Here is a 17,730-nt window from a genome sequence, read left to right as displayed (position 1 = left end):
AACATGGATTTGAACTGCACAGGTCTACTTATACACAGATTTTCTTTGGATAAACAGTACAGTACTATAAATGCATTTTCTTAATAACATTTTTTCTCTAGCTTACTTTATTGTATGAATATGGCATACAATACACATAACATACAAAGTATGTGTTAATTGTTTATGTTACTGGTAAGGCTTCCAGTCAACAGTAGGCTATTACTAGTTAGGTTCTGGGGGAGTCAAAAGTCACATGCAGATTTCTTTTTTCTTTCTTTCTTTCTTTCTTTCTTTCTTTCTTTCTTCTTTCTTCTTTCTTTTTTTTAATTTTAATGTTTATTTTTGAAAGACAGCATGAGGGGGGAAGGGACAGAAAGAGAGGGAGACACAGAATCTGAAGCAGGCTCCAGGCTCTGAGCTGTCAGCACAGAGCCCGATGCGGGGCTCGAACTCACGGACCGTGAGATCATGACCTGAGCTGAAGTCGGATGCCCAACCAACTGAGCCACCCAGGCACCCCTAACATGCAAATTTTCAACTGCACAGTGAGGTAGGGAGTATCAGCACTACTAACCTCTGCATTGTTCAAGGCCAACCATATATTCCATTTTTGTGCACAAATGATAGCATACTGTTCTACACTTTGCCTTTTGGGGGTAGTTTCACTGTACATTTGTGCTTTTTTTAAAAAGTCTACGTATTTTGAGAGAGAGAGAGAGAGAGAGAGAGAGAGAATGTGCATGTGCATGTGAATGGGGGAGGGACAGAGAGAGAAGGAAAGAATCCCAAGCAGGTTCTACGTTGTCTGCGCAGAGCCCAACATGAGGCTCGATCTCACCAACTGTGAGATCATGACTTGAGCTGAAATCAAGAGTCGGACACTTAACCGACTGAGCCACCCAGGCACTCCTCACTATACATTTATGCTTTTGACAAAACAAACAAAAACCTCATGAAGCCAAGTTATCCGTACTTACACACTTGAGTATTATTGTCACAGCTGATACCATAACCTTCAAGTACTTCTTTATGCCTTGTATGGTCTGGAATTAATTAAAATGCTCTCTATGGCAAAAACCCTTTCTTTAACCATTATAAAAAAGTTAAGAAAGGAGGCACCAGTCTGGCTCAGTCAGTGGAGCACCTGATTCTTTAAAAAAAAATTTTTTTTAATGTTTATTTTATTTTTGAGACAGAGGGAGACAGAGCATGAGCAGGGGAGGGGCAGAGAGAGAGACACAGAATCTGAAGCAGGCTCCAGGCTCCGAGCTGTCAGCACAGAGCCTGATGCGGGGCTCGAACTCACGGACCCTGAGATCATGACCTGAGCCGAAGTCGGAAGCTCAATGGACTGAGAGCCACCCAGGCGCCCCTGGAGCACGTGACTCTTGATCCCGGGGTTGTAAGTTCAAGCCCCATGCTGGGTGTAGAGATTACTCAAAAATAAAATCTTTAAAAAACAAAAAGTAAAGGAAGAAAAGTTCATTTTTTCAAGTCAGAGATGCTTGTCCCTTAGTCTATTTCTCAAACATTATTTCAGATAGTAAAATTGCTGCTAGCAAGAAGATAGATGGTATTGCCCCTGTTTTTTTCTTTTTTTTTTAATAACGTATATTGATGTTTTCCCATTATGATTTTGGGAAAACCTCCAAATCTTGTCCTCACGTACCCAACTAGTGGAATACGTCTCCTGGGGCAAGGTCTGTGGTTTCAGTCTGTTCTCAGCACATGGTCCTGCCGCGGGTACGTCTGGGATGACAAGGTCAGAGTCTGGTTATGAGATGCTCACCTTGCCCCATGTGCCCACTCCGGGCGCCATCACTGCTGAGTACCAGACCATGGTCAGCAGCACTATTGAACCAGCCTGCAAACCAGCCTGCGATCTTCACTGTGCTGCTGGTCTTGGTACCTTCATTCCCTAAACTGGGACATGTATCTGTTTTCCTTCTCTTAGGAGAGGTTTGAAGGTGTAAATGAAATTAAACATGTGTTACATAATCACATCAGTCATCATACATTGAGAACTACTCTACCCCAGTTAGAATAATGGATGCTTTACTTACCTTGTTGTGTCTGTAACTCCCACAACCCACTGCAATGTTAACTCTATTACTCCCAACATACAGATGAGGAAACTCAGGCCTTGGGAGTTAGGTGACTTCCCAGACAGCTAAAGAGTAGAAGAGTCAGGATTCAACCCAAGCTGATTTAGCTACAAAGCCCATGCTTTTTTCACTGTAATGCTATCTCCAGATACATGGTCTCATTTTGTTGCCTTGTCTCTAGGAAATTTAGCTGAGAAACCACATTCTATGTTTACTTTTGAGAACAGCCTTCAGAGCTTCTCTCCCTAGAAACCTCTTAGACTGTACAATATTTTTTCCAGTTCTACTAAGTTTTGTCAATGTAAATAAAAGAAATATAATATTTTAGAAAGAAGAGTATCATGTTACCCCATTCCAACTAGAGGTAAGTTTAGATTTTTCATTAGAAGTTCTTCCTAGCCATGTTACCAAGCAGGTATACAAATCACAAACGATGCAGAAAGGGAAAACGTAAGATTTCCATTGCTTTTTTGAAAAAAGCTAAGCAAAGACATAAATAAATATATAAAGGCGGTCATGCCTGGACCAATGCTGTGGTCCAAGAAACAAAGGTTATGATTAATCTAATCCTGTGCAATGGAGGGGAAAAAGCCCTTTCCCATGAGGAGGGGTTAGAGAAGAGTACAAATTCTTTGACTGTTGACAAGTGAGGTCTGTGACCCTTCCCCTCGAACGTGGACAGGCTCCGTGACCGCTCTGACCACTAAAATGTGATAAAGCTGATGTTTTGCCAGTTTCTAGCTCCAGGCCTTAGGGATTATTAAGGACTGAATGTTTGTGTCTCTCCCACAGTCGTATGTTGATCCCTTACCTGCCCCCCTACTATGTGATGATATTGGGAGGCAGGACCTCTGGGAAGTGATTAGGCTTAGATGGGATTAGTGCCCTTATAAGAGTTATTTAGAGAGCTTGCTTTTTCTTTCTGCTCTCTACCACGTTTGTGGTATTCTGTTACAGCAGCCCAAACCGATCGAGGCAGGGACTAGCAGCTTCTATTTCCTATCTCTTAGATCCCTGAGCCACCATGTGAGGAGACTGACTACCTACTGGAGGGGCCACACTGAGAAGCCCCTGGACTACATGGAAAAGAGGGGTCTAGGAAGGATGGCCTTCCAGCAACCCCTGCCCAAGGGCCAAGCACATGAGTAAAACCATCTTGGATGTTCAAGACCAGCTCAGACATAAGCTGAACACTACCAAGTGACCCTAGCCACTGCCACGTGGAGCAGAAGGGTTATCCATCTGAGTCTTGCCCAAATTCCTGACTCATAAAAATCTTGAAATTTAATAAGATAGCTATTAAGTCACTACATCCATTTGATTTTTTAACTTTGCATTTTGGAATAATCTTTGACTTACAAAAAAATTGCAAAAGTAGTAAAGAGAGTTCCCATATACTTTTCATCCATGCTCCCTGAATGTTGGCCTCTTACATAACCAAACACATTTTGGCCAGAAAATCAGAGGAGCATTGGCCCTTTCTGAGTGTATCATATCAAGGAGTATGTGATGTGCAATATGTCCTATTGCTAGCAATAGTTTGGTTAAGGTGGTTTCTCTCCATATAGTTATTAGTTTTCCCTTTGTGAGTAATCAGTATTTTGTGGGAAAATACTTTGACACTATGCTTATATCCTCATCGCACTGTCCTCCCATCCCATCTTGCCTGCAACTATAAGCCACAAAGCTAGGAGATGGGTGCAGCAATAGAAAACTGATAATACTGTGACAGTTAGTGTTGCCTTTTCCAGGCTCTGAGAAATAATTTGGGTTATCATCTTTTTTTCTATGTTTATTTATTTTTTGAGAGAGAGAGAGACAGACAGACAGAGCATGAGTGGGGGAGGGGCAGAGAGAGACACACAGAATCTGAAACAGACTCCAGGCTCTGAGCTGTCAGCACAAAGCCTGACATGGGGCTCGAACTCTGGAATGGTGAGATCATGATCTAGGCCACGGTCGGATGCTTAACCGACTGAGCCACCCAGGTGCCCCTGGCTTATCATCTTAATACAGCCAAATAACAGTTAATTCTACAGAATTAGCAAACTATTTCCACAGACTTCCTCATCACTGCAAGGGATGATCAGATTAATTATTGAAGAGTTTTAATCCGAGGAGTGACATGATTCAATCGGCAGTTTTGAAAGATCTCCTGGCTGAGGTGGGCAGAAGGGATTGGGTGTGGGCAGGTGGGTGGATCAGATAGACCTCAGGAGTCCAGGCCTGGGATGATGGTGCCTTGGACCAGCAAGGTAGCAGTAGGGCACCTGGGTGGCTCAGTTGGCTAAGTGTCCGGCTCTTGATTTTGGCTCAGGTCATGATCTCACAGGTCGTGAGTTCAAGCCCTGCATTGGGCTGTGTGCTGACAGTACAGAGCCTGCTTGGGATTCTCTCTCCCTCTCTCTGCCCCTCCCCTGCTCTCTCTCTCTCTCTTTCTCTCAAAATAAATAAACATTAAAAAAGTTAATCAGTTCAAGATTCACTGAGTGTCTACTATGTGCTAGGCTGCTCTAGGTACTAGGGCTACAACAGTGAACAAGACAAAGTCCTTGCTGTCATGGAGCTAACATTCCAGTGAGGGAGGGGAGATGAAAGAAAACAAATGAAGAGATACATGGTGATGGTGCTCTGGAGAAATAAAACAGGGTAAGGGAATAGAGAATGATAGAGGGGGCTGTTTTATTTTATTAAAGTTTATTTATTTTGAACCGTTAGATCATGACCTGAGCTGAAGTCAAAAGTCGGCTGCTTAACTGACTGAGCCACCCAGGTGCCCAGCAGGGGTTATTTTATATAGAAAGATATTTTCTATATTTTATATGGAAAGATCTACAAGGTGATATCTGGGCAGAGGCCATAGTGAAGTAAGGAAAGTTTCTGTATGGATATGGAGGAGTATCTTGTACCAGTCCCAGCTTATCAAGAAGCAATGTTGTGGTTGGACTGGCCTTGACCCTTGTGCTTCCTGTTATGAATGTAAGATGCCTTTCAGCAATAACCATCAGGAAACTTTGAAAAAAATGAAGATTTATTACTCACAGAACCTGGAAATTACACAGCATACCTGGGGCCACACAACGAGGTCATGGGTAGAAACAGCACACGGGCCTGGGGTTCCACTTTTATTGGAGTCATGGGTGGGGGCCTAGGGTTTCACGGTTTCACTCTTTATTGGTGAACTTAAAACATGAAAGCAGGGGGCACCTGCTGGCTCGGTCAGTAGAGCATGTGACTCTTAATCTCAGGCTTGTGGGTTCAAGCCCCATGTTGGGCATGGAGCCTACTTGAAATAAATAAATTAAATAAATAAGAGTGAGAATTTAAAGTGTGAGAAGAGAAAAAACAAGATCTCCAAAACAAAAGAGCATCCGTTGGCGGGGAGGTGACCTGGCTCTTTAGCCCATGTGGCTGGCAATGTGTTTATTGAAGAAGACTGTCCTTGATATGGATGTCTCAGTAGTCAAAGCTTAAGTCAGGCATTTGGGCTACAAAAAAGAACAACCCACTGTCAAGGTTTACATTATAATCTTCCCTGTGATGCTGAGGTATCAGAGGCAATGGTGAGGAGATTAATGGTGGTGGGGTAGCCCACATGCTAAAAGTCAGGGGTAGGGCAACTTGTAACCCAGAAATTGCACATAAATAGGATTATAATAGTAAATGCTATAATAATTGTACAGACAATATTCTGAAATCCAGTCCACAGCCATCGTCTCAAACTTGCAAGGTCCATCCATGAAAACAGGTTAGTGATCGCAAGAGTTTAGCCATCTGTTCAAAGATTTGGGTGATGTTGTAGAATATTTTTTTTTATTAATATTTATTTTGAGAGAGAGAGAGAGAGAGCACAAGCAGGGGAGGGACAGAGAGAGAGAGGGAGAGAGAGATCCCAAGCAGGCTCCATGCTGTAGGCACAGAGCCCAACTCAGGACTCCATCTTATGACTGTGAGATCATGACCTGAGCCAAAATCGAGTTGGATGCTTAACCAACTGAGCCACCCAGGAGCGCCCATATGTAATTAATTCTTGATCTTGATGTTTCGTTACAGTCTTATGAATCCAGCTTTTCATAAGAGTTCTGTAAATTCTTACTGAGTTCAATGGTATGATCTGAAAGTTATCAGAAAGCTGTACTTGTCAGAGTCCTTTCCATGAATCTCCTTGAAGATGAAGCACCTTTGCAAGAGACTCAGAGTAAAACAATAACTGCCTGTAAATGAAAAAAGACTTAAAATGCCCATAGTTAAGGGGTGTCTGGGTGGCTCAGTAAGTTACGTGTTCAACTTCAGCTCAGGTCATGATCTTTCAGTTTGTGAGTTTGAGCCCCGCATCAGGCTCTGCTGTCAGCTCAGAGACCACTTCATATCCTCTGCCCCCTCTCTCTCTGCCCTTTTCCCACTCACACTCTTTCTCTCCCTCTCTCTCTCTTCTAAAAATAAACATTAAAAAATGCCCATAGTTAGGGGCGCCTGGGTGGCGCAGTCGGTTAAGCGTCCGACTTCAGCCAGGTCACGATCTCGCGGTCCGTGAGTTCGAGCCCCGCGTCAGGCTCTGGGCTGATGGCTCAGAGCCTGGAGCCTGTTTCTGATTCTGTGTCTCCCTCTCTCTCTGCCCCTCCCCCGTTCATGCTCTCTCTCTCTCTGTCCCAAAAATAAATTAAAAAAAACAAAACAAAACAAAAAAATGCCCATAGTTAAAAGTCTGATGAGAGTTCTGTTTAGTGAAATTGATGAGGAAATTTGGTTATTTCTGTGATATGCAAACATGTTAAGATGGTAACTGGAATTATGACTGATAATGTTACATATTGGACTTTTAGGAGTTTCATATAATTTCTGGAACACTTATATTAGTAACATATATCCATACAAGGATATCCATGAAGAAAGTTTAGCATTATTTCTTACTCAACATGTTTCCATGTAATTTAACACATCAAATAAGCCCAATTTGTTTAATGTCTTTTTCTATTTTTTTAAAAGTTTATTTATTTTAAGACAGAGAGAGACAGAGAGAGAAAACAAACATAAGTGGGGGAGGGGCAGGGAGAGGGAGAGACAGAATCCCAAGCAGACTCCTCACCATCAGTGCAGAGCCCGAGATGGGGCTCGAACTCATGAACCATGAGATCATGACCTGAGCTGAGATCAAGAGTCAGACACTTAACCAACTGAGCTACCCAGACTCCCCTATTTTTTTTATTTGTTTGTTTTTTTATTTTTTATTTACTTTTTTTTTTTTTTTTTGAGAGAGAGAGAGCACAAGCAGAGGAAAGGGGCAGAGGGAGAGAGAGAATCTTAAGCAGACTCTACGCTCAGCACAGAGCCCAAAGCAGGGCTTGGCTCTACCTCACGACCCTGAAATAATGACCTGAGCCAAAATCAAGAGTGAAACAATCTACTGAGCCATCCAGGCACCCCTCTTTTTTTTTTATGTTTTTTTTTTAATGTTTATTTATTTATTTTGAGAGAGAGAACACACACACGTGCACATGCACACTCACATGAGTGGGGAAAAGGGCAGAGAATCTCAAGCAGTCTTCACACTGTAGGGCAGAGCCCAATTCAGGGCTCAAACCCATGAACCATGACACTATGATCTGAGCCAAGATCAAGAGTCAGACGCTTAAACAACTGAGCTACCCTCGTGTCCCTTAATGTCTTTTTTTATACAGAGAGAGAACAAATCTTTTGAGATGTTCCAGGTGCCCTTTAGAAAATCCCAAATGTATTTCCAAATTAAAAAAAAAAAAAAACAAAAAACAGAACTTCATTTAGAATTTGATTTGGGAGGCACCTGGGTGGCTCAGTTGGTTAAGCGTCCAACTCTTGATCTTGGCTTAGGTCATGATCTCACAGATCATAAGACTGAGCCCTGTATACAGCTCTGCTCTGACAATGTGGAGTCTGCTTGAGATTCTCTCTCTCCCCCCCCCTCTCTTTCTCTGCCCCTCCCCTGCTTATGCTCTCTCTCTCTGAAAATAAATAAATAAAACTTAAAAAAATGATTTGGGAAAGTTTGATTTTTGTCATTTGTTTTCCTCTTTCCCATTATGAAATAACCAGCTTTATTTTTTTTTTTTTAGGGCAAATTTTTCTTTTTCCTTAACAAAAATGCATCTTCATACTTCATACCTTCTCTTAGCCAAAAACATATCCTATTTTCCTTGCATACAGAGTTGTTTCCTTTATTAGTTCTAGTAGCTTTAATTACATATATTAATTAGAATTCTTAACCCTTAGAAACCTTAATTTCTAGTAACAACTAAAAGGCAAGGAGTTGTGAACTTTTACATCAGCATTCATTAGATTGGCAAATTTATGAATGTATTTAACAATTTCTAGTAACACACATTTCCCCATAACACAATTTTTCCATGTGACCCAAGACATGTTTACTAACAGACCCAGATGTCTTTAAGTTCTTCTATAATGAAAGGTCAAAAGCAGGTAAATTTAGACTTGTTTAACAATTAATGTTTCTGGGTGGCTCAGTTGGTTAAGCGCTGGACTCTTGATTTCAGTTCAGGTCATGATCTCATGGTTCATGAGTTCAAGCCCCATATCATGTTCTGTGCTGACAGTGCAGAGCCTGCTTGGGATTCTATCTCTCCCTTTCTCTGCCCCTCCCCTGCTTATGCTCTCTAAATAAATAAATAAATAAATCTAAATAAATAAATAATAAACAAACAAACAAATAAAACTTAAAAAAATAATTGTTTCAGTATTTCATCTTGTTTAGAAATAATATAGACATTCAATGAATTCCCATCATTGAATTTAACTTAGCAAAATTCTTTTTTTTTTTTTTTAGTTTATTTACTTATTTTGAGAGAGAAAGAGCGAAAGCACACATGCACACAAGCTGGGGAGGGGCAGAGAGAGAGAATCCCAAGCAGGCTCCTAGCTGTCTGTGCAGGCACCAATGTGGGACTTGAACTCACAAACCTTGAGATCATGACCTGAACCGAAATCAAGAGTTGGATACTTAACCAACTGAGCCAGTCAGGCACCCCTCTTTTTTTTTTTTTTTTGACTTAGCAAAATTATAACAATGAAAGTTACCAAAGATTTGGGAAACTGTTTTTTTTTTTTTTTTTTTTTTAAGATTTTATTTTTTTAAAGTAATCTCCACACCCAACATGGGGCTCAAACCCACAACCCTGAGATCAAGAGTTGCATGCTTGGGGCGCCTGGGTGGCTCAGTCAGTTAAGCATCTGACTTCAGCTCAGGTCATGATCTCGTGGTTCGTGAGTTGGAGCCCCATGTCAGGCTCTGTGCTCACAGCTCAGAGCCTGGAGCCTGCTTTGGATTCTGCGTCTCCCTCTCTCTGTGCCCCTCCCCAGCTTACTCTCTCTCTCTCTCTCTCTCAAAAATAAAACATTAAAAAAAAATGAAGAGTTGCATGCTCCATTGACTGAACCAGCCAGGTGCCTCATGAAACTGGACATGCTATAAGATATAATTACTGATGAAAGTTTCACCTAAAAACTCTTGTCCCACTTACATCTATCTAAATCACTGCTCCTAACAATTATGTTTAGGATACCCAAAAACACTTCATTAGACACTAGACAAAGTCAGCCATCATCCCAAGCTACTGTTCTTCCTGACAAAATTTATATTAGAGATAACATGAATTTGACTAATAAACCCAGGTAGAATAAAAGTTGTATGTCTGCATTATAGTTAATGTTGATAACTCTGAAGACATACCAATTTTAATTAAATTTAAACTAGATTTATTTACCAAAGATTATCCCAGATCATGTGAACTTAAAAAACATTTGGGTTAGTTTCTGTATTTCTGAGTTTTAGGAATATTTAATTCATAAGTGCTCATTTTTAAAAAAAATTTTAACATTTACTCATCTTTGAGAGACAGAGAGAAAGCATGAGTGGGGAAGGGGCAGAGGGAGGGAGACACAGAATCCAAATCAGGCCTCTGGCTCTGAGCTGTCAGCACAAAGCCTGATGTGGGGTTCGAACTCACCAACTGCGAGATCATGACCTGAGCCGAAGTTGGACGCTCAACCCACTGAGCCACCCAGGCGCCCCTTTAAGTGCTCATTTTTAAGCCAATTAAATGGAACTCTTATCAATTAATTTTGGCAATACCATCTGGAGGTAGAGAGAGAGAGAGAAAAAAAAAACCCACATGTACAGAACATATATCCACAGACATACATAAACATACAGAAATACACAGAGACACTTTTGCAAAATTTTAGCCATGAATCAAGCACATAATATAAAAGTCACTAGTTTATAAAAAAGTTGAATCCCAGTTGGCAGATGGAACAAGTTAAGGTGTCTTGCTCCAATGGCTAAAGCTTTTTACTAATAGTTGTGAAGGCTTTTAAGATTTGTACTTGTCCTTGACAAGTAGACTTAAGTTACATCCTGGGGTGTTTACACTTCAAAGACACGGTGAGATTTACATTTTCAAGGGACCAAGAAAGAATGTAAGTTTTCTCCTTGGGGTTTTAGTGCCTTTTTGATGGTTTTGCTGGTACCTGGAAAATATAGTGGCACTGACCTTTAATTAGAGGAGCACCCCGTAAAAATAATTCTGTGGACTCAAGGTCAAATCGGGCCTATTCAGAAATGGAAATGAAGAGGGAGTCATTTGGGTCATTGTAGTCATGAAAAGGATAAACCCATTGGACCATGCTCATTTTGTGCAGCAGGAGATGGGCTTCACCTTAGTCTTTCCATTCACTGTGAGCCTTAGCAGTGATCACTGTGATGGAAAGATGGCATGGAGCTAGGCAGTAAATATCCAAGGGAGGAGAGAAGTATGAGTATGAGGGGACTCTAGGGGCCTTTGCCCCATTTCCCTCTTCCTCTTCCTTGGAGGCCTTGATAACCATATCAGCTTTCCCTTTGGTGGCAGGGATGCCTCCAGAAGTGTGCTTCTAGTTCTGCCCCATTCAGGGGAAAGCTGAGGGGTTCAGGATCTGTGATATCTTAGAGGAAACAAGCACATAGCCTGGATGGATCTTTTAAAAAGTTATGGATTTTACGGTCTTCAGAGATACTGGCCAGTTGGTGCATTTTGGCAGCCATGAGTAACAATTCAGAGCCCATTCCAAACCAACAAGAAAACTTGCAATAGCCTGTTTGTTCCTCTCTTTCCTTCCTGCTGCATAAAATCTCTAAGAAATGTTTGAATTACAGTTAAGGTACGGTTGTGGTCTCAGTTTCTACTTTTTGTTTTTATCCTGTTACCTTAATCTTAGGTGTTGTTACCAAAAATTTTGGATGACATCACTGTAAGCCCTCTTGCTAGGTGGCTGCTTTCCTTTCCAGAGTGTACCAAAAGACCTCTCTGGATTGGGGTCTGCCTCCACTAGCGCAATATACATAGGATCTTTGGGAAAAGCTCCTAGGCCTCTGAGTGTAATACCAGAGTCTTGCATTTTGGTTTACATGGCATTGACTAACACCCAGGAAGTGTCCGTGGGGTTTTGCATATATCAAGGAGATGGTGTACCTCCTCAGGGTTCTCAAGAGGCTCTGGCACCAGATGTTCAGGACATGTATATCTGTCCATCATTTTTTTTAGTAACATCTGACCAGGGATTGGTAATATCCTATTGGGTCAGGGGATGAAGAGTGGAAATAGTGAGTGAAGTGGTGTCACAGAGACTGTAGGCCTCGGTTGTATTTTCCCTCTGGTGGTGCCATTGGTTTCCGCTTGCAAAGCTATTTCAGTCTTCTGGATTAGAACATGTAGTCCAAGCATAACTCACTGACTCAGTGGTTGCAGGCGGAAGTCTCCTGTCCTCTTTTCCTTGTGTCTTTAGCCCAGAGCCTCTCCTTGGGCAGTGACAATACCCTTGTGATCCAGTCTACCTTCCTTAGCTCTTCTTGGCCATGAGGAATGGAGGACCCTCTCACACAGTAATAGTCAATTAAGGCCTTTATAATTAGGAGTCTGATTATCTCATTAGACCCTGTGGGCTTGATCACGATGCTCTGGGGAGATCATTGGATTGTTATGATAGCTGTGACTCTTTGGGTTACACGCCACAGACAACATACCACAGGGCCAGTATGCGAAAGCACATAGCAGTGTGACAGACCCCCAGCAAGTGGTGCTTCTTTCTGAGATGATGTTACCCATCTGAGTTAGGTGGTTAATAAGCAAGTTACAGGTAAAAAAAAGCATTCCCTCCCCCCCTAAGGTAACTGCAAGGACCATCATGCAGTCCTGCTAGCCACATTGATGTGGAAACAAAGGCAAACGAAAAATTAAATTTCCTTACTGCCTACAGCTCATTGACAAGTCCTTGGGACAAGCAGAGTGACATTCCTCTAGGAGCTCAGCTGCTTCGATGATGACACTTTGCTAAGGGCAAAAGGCAACCTTAGCTTAACATTATCCCAACCTCTAGGATCCTGTAAGTCTACCTGAACATATAAAAATTGCTTTAGAAACTTCCTTTACCCCCTCCCCCCCCCAAAGATATATGTTGGCAATCATCCTCCAAGCATAGGGCCCACTGAAATACATCTGAAGAGTCTCATGATAAAGGTTTTACTAGGCAATAATAAATGCCTTTTCCTAACAACAGCTGGCCCCTTCAAGGTCCTGGAAACCTTGCTTCCTTAGAAGACCTATGCTATCCCTAACCACCTCCCAACCTGAGGGTGTATAATCAATCACCTGTCACAACCCCAGGGCAGCTCTTTCTGCCCATGGGTCCTGCCCCATGCTTTAATAAAATCACCTTTTTGCACCAAAGATGTCTCAAGAATTCTTTCTTGGCCAATGGTTCTGGATGCACCCCTGCCCTGCCCCCCCCCCTCCCCGCCCAACTCTAAAACCGCATCAACACCAATTGTTCTGTGCTGGTCTCAGCCTACTGGTAAGCAGTGCTGTGGTTGGACTGGCCCTTGTGATTCTTTTTTAAGATGCCCTTGAGCAGTAATCATCAGGAAACTTTGGAGGAAAGGTTTATTACTTACAGAACCTGGAAATTACACAGCATACTTGTGGCCATACAGCAAGGTCACCATAGAAAGAGCATATGGGCCTGGGGTTCTGGGGTTTTGCTTTTATTGGGGTCGATGGTTGGGGCCTTGGGTTTTGAGGGCTCAGTTTTTTTGTTTTTTGGGTTTTTTTGAGGGAGAGAGACAGAGCCCGAGTGGGGAAGGGGTAGAAAGAAAAGGAGACACAGAATCTGAAGCAGGTTCCAGGCTCTGAGCTGTCAGCACAGAGCCCGACTCGGGGCTTGCACTCATGAACCGCGAGATCATGACCTGAGCTGAAGTCAGATGCTTAACTTACTGAGCCACTTAATTGCCCCTGAGGGCCCAGTCTTTTTGGGGAATTTAAAACTTAAGAGTGAGAATTTAAAGTGGGGGAAGAGAACAAACAAGTGGCCCAAAGTGGTCAGTTATCAAAGTCAGCAAAATCCCTAAAACAAAGGAGCCTTGGTGGAGGAGAGGTGGCCTGTTTATTAGAAATGGCTGTCAGTTGGACCAAAGCTTAAGTCAGGCACTTGCATTACAAAAAACAAAAGAAACCAACTGTCAGAGGTTACATTGCAAGAAGATGTGTTCCAGACAGAGGGAACAGTAAGCCCAAAGGCCCTGAAGCAAAAATGCACTCTAAACATTTCAGGAACAAATAGGAGGGAGATATTGTATTCACATCACTCAGCTCTTGCCCTTCCTGGATCCTGGAGAATTCTCTGCACAGAGCCATGGATTTTCCACTCTAGCCTATGGGCTTTGGACTTATTTCTGACTCTTGAGAAATCCCTATCCTACCTCCTACTTTCAGCCCAGGGCTGGCTTGAATAAAACACAATGAAGGAGCAAGTAGTATCTCAGGACAGAAGGGCCAGGGCCAGGAAGTATCTTCTAGGGACTCACATAGATCTGGAGACATGTTTGGGATATTATGTTAGAGAAAACAGAAGCTGGGACATGAAGTGGAATCTGCCTGGGTCCCCAGCAAGTCACAATAGGGTCAAGGTAAGGCCCAGGATTCCTGGCTCCCATTCTGTCCACTCAATCTCAGGGCCACCAAAGCCTTTCCCATCTGAGTTCCCCTAACATTCTTTCTCATCTCTCTTTCTCTATCCTCAGATACCTGGTTCTGCCCAAAAGGATTTTCACTGTTCTTTAAACACATCATCATCTCTTTTCAACTCCATACCCTTAAAGGTAATAATGCCTCTTTGTACAGCTCCTTCTCTCACTTGTCTACCAGGTAAACTCCTATTCATCCCTCAAGGCCCTTTCAAATGTTTCCTTCCCTGGAACAAAAGTCTAAACTCAGTTTCTCCAGAACCCATTCATCCTTCCTTTCTCTGTACTCTCATAACACTCCTGCATACATTGATTTTAACATTTACTATGCTCTCCTATAATTGTCTATAGTTGACTTAGTCCTCACTGCACTATATTTTTCTCTACGAGAGGGATTATTTCTGCTTCATTGCTCTATCCATAGGGCCTAGCATGGTGTCTGGCTTTTGCATGGTACTCAATAAATGTTGACCAAACAGTGGAACAGAGGAAGGAATATGAAGCAAATTTCTTAACCTCTCAGAGTCTTAGTTTTATTATCTTTGAAATGAAAGCAAGTTAAAAAAATTTTTTTTTCAACGTTTATTTATTTTTGGGACAGAGAGAGACAGAGAATGAATGGGGGAGGGGCAGAGAGAGAGGGAGACACAGAATCGGAAACAGGCTCCAGGCTCTGAGCCATCAGCCCAGAGCCTGACGCGGGGCTCGAACTCCCGGACCGCGAGATCGTGACCTGGCTGAAGTCGGACGCTTAACCGACTGCGCCACCCAGGCGCCCCGAAATGAAAGCAAGTTAAGCACCTGGCAAGGTTAAATGATGGATAATGAATGTAAAACAAATGTCACCATCATTGACTGAGTTACCCAAGCCAAAAATAGGGAATCACACAAATTTTCCATTTCTCCCACTCCCTCTTCCTCTACCTGGAACTAACCAGTCACCATGGCTTGTTGAACCTGGCTAAAGACCTTGGTAAGAAACTCTAGCTTACAGGGGAATTTCCACTAGGCCAGAGCTGTCAGGAAGCATGAGAGGCAAAAGGTGCTGGCAGTAGGGATCCTGTAAGGAAAAGAAGTAGGAGGAGAGACTCATGGGGACATAGGCCGCAGGAAAAGCAGAGAAAGGATCGAGGAGATGGGAGACATCAGGCTTTGTCCTGGGGACATAGAAACCACTTAAGTCTGTGCCCTCAAGAGTTCCTGGTCTGCTTGGGAAACAACTAGAAACACAATTTGTACAGAACTAGGTTGTAGTAGATGTGAGAAGGGAGATGATTATTATTTTCAGAAATACCAAACAAAAGCCGTGCTGTCTAGCAATAGGTTTACAACCTATTGGAAATATGTACAAACTGCCTCCTGCCCCCGCCTCACCCCAAACACACACAATGGAGTCCCAAAGCCTTAGATACTTCATTTCCTCATTCTTCTTCCCCTCTCTGTTTTGCAGGCTTATTTTCCTGGGCTTTGCAATGAGCATGCGCCAAAGAACAAAGGGAGGAGAGACTGAAAGTCTCTGCATCACCTTAGGGAATGTACATTTGTTCCAGATTACCTTTTGCCTTACATGGGCATAGGTAATGCCCGGGTAAGACTATAACCTCTGTAGTACTTAGCCAGTGAGGAACCAGGGGAGGGACTTGTGTGCTAGGAAACAAATTGTCTGCGGTAAATGCCCAGAGCGTGCCTGTTTGTCAGACACCCACTTGCAAGAACATTGATTAAAACCTCATTTCACCGGGAACCCTCTTGCACTGTTGGTGGGAATGCAAATTGGTGCAGCCACTCTGGAAAGCAGTGTGGAGGTTCCTCAGAAAATTAAAAATAGACCTACCCTATGACCCAGCAATAGCACTGCTAGGAATTTACCCAAGGGATACAGGAGTACTGATGCATAGGGGCACTTGTACCCCAATGTTTATAGCAGCACTCTCAACAATAGCCAAATTGTGGAAAGAGCCTAAATGTCCATCAACTGATGAATGGATAAAGAAATTGTGGTTTATATACACAATGGAATACTACGTGGCAATGAGAAAGAATGAAATATGGCCTTTTGTAGCAATGTGGATGGAACTGGAGAGTGTGATGCTAAGTGAAATAAACCATACAGAGAAAGACAGATACCATATGGTTTCACTCTTATGTGGATCCTGGGAAACTTAACAGAAACCCATGGGGGAGGGGAAGGAAAAAAAAAAAAAGAGGTTAGAGTGGGAGAGAGCCAAAGCATAAGAGACTGTTAAAAACTGAGAACAAACTGAGGGTTGATGGGGGGTGGGAGGGAGGGGAGGGTGGGTGATGGGTATTGAGGAGGGCACCTTTTGGGATGAGCACTGGGTGTTGTATGGAAACCAATTTGACAATAAATTTCATATATTAAAAAAAAAAAAAACACCTCGTTTCACTGTGCTCTGAGTCTCTGCATCCCTCCTTTGGTTGGGTTGATGGGCTTATTTCTAAAGGTGGAGCATGACCTCCTTCCTGATACCCCTTCTTTACTTGACTTACAGGATATCTCCCAGCTTGCCTGCCTTTCTTCTTCTTCTTCTTCTTCTTCTTCTTCTTCTTCCTCTTATTTTGGCCCTCTTTCTCAGTCTGGTTTGTGGCTTCTCCTAGTTTCCTCAAATCCTGAATGTTGAAGGAAAGTATTTTCCATCTACAGTCACTCCTTTGATGATCTTATTTAGTCTCATGGCTTTAAATGCCATCTGTGTGCTGTTAACTCCCAAATTGATATATCCAGTCTAGATGTCTCCCCTGACCCTCAGACCTCCTGTCCCTTCCTCCTCCTGCCCTCTCACCATCTGTACACTAATGGGCATTTCAAACTCCACACACCCAAAAATGAACTCCAGATAGTTGCCTCCCCAAAACAGCACCTCCTTTGTCTTTCGCATCTCAAGAAATGGCAACACTGGTCTTCCAGTTGTTTAGTCCAAACATCTTGGCTCCTTTCTGCCTCTGATATTCTACATCTGATCTCTCAGCAAGCTCTCTTGTCCCTACCCTCTAAATATATTCATATTTCAACCACTTCTCATCCCCCACCTCTGGATTATTATAATTGGCTCCCAATTGGTCTCCCTGCATCTACCACTCTCCCTCCTAAATCTATTCTTCATAGAACAGCCAGAGTAACTCTGTTAAAATGTAAATCAGATCATGTGGATCTTCTGCTCAAAACCCTTCACAGGATTCTCAAGATGGAGTAAAAGCTAAAATCGTTACTGTGACTTGCAAGGCTGTACTATCTGGCTCCTGCTACTTCTCTGGCCTCATCTCCTGCTCTCACCATAGTACACTATGCTCCAGCAATTCTCCACCCTTTGTACTTGGTCTCTCTGAAATGTTCTTTCCTAAACATCATATCAATGCCCTCCCCCTTCTTTTTCTTCAGACCTTTATTCAAAAGTCATCTTCCTAATAAGGTCTTCCTTGGCCTCCCTACCTAAAATTAAAAAAACTTCCCTCCCCGCTTCTCTGATTTTTCTCCTAGGCATTTACTGCTATCTTAAAACTATATATTTTATTTAACTTCTTTGTTGTTTATCTCTCCCATTAGAATGGAAGCTGCATGAAGAGATGTGGGGG

The sequence above is a fragment of the Puma concolor genome, chromosome D1, assembly GCF_028749965.1.
Source record: "Puma concolor isolate L17-30 chromosome D1, mPumCon1.1.hap2, whole genome shotgun sequence".
NCBI lineage: Eukaryota > Metazoa > Chordata > Mammalia > Carnivora > Felidae > Puma > Puma concolor.
This window is presented reverse-complemented; position numbering follows the sequence as displayed.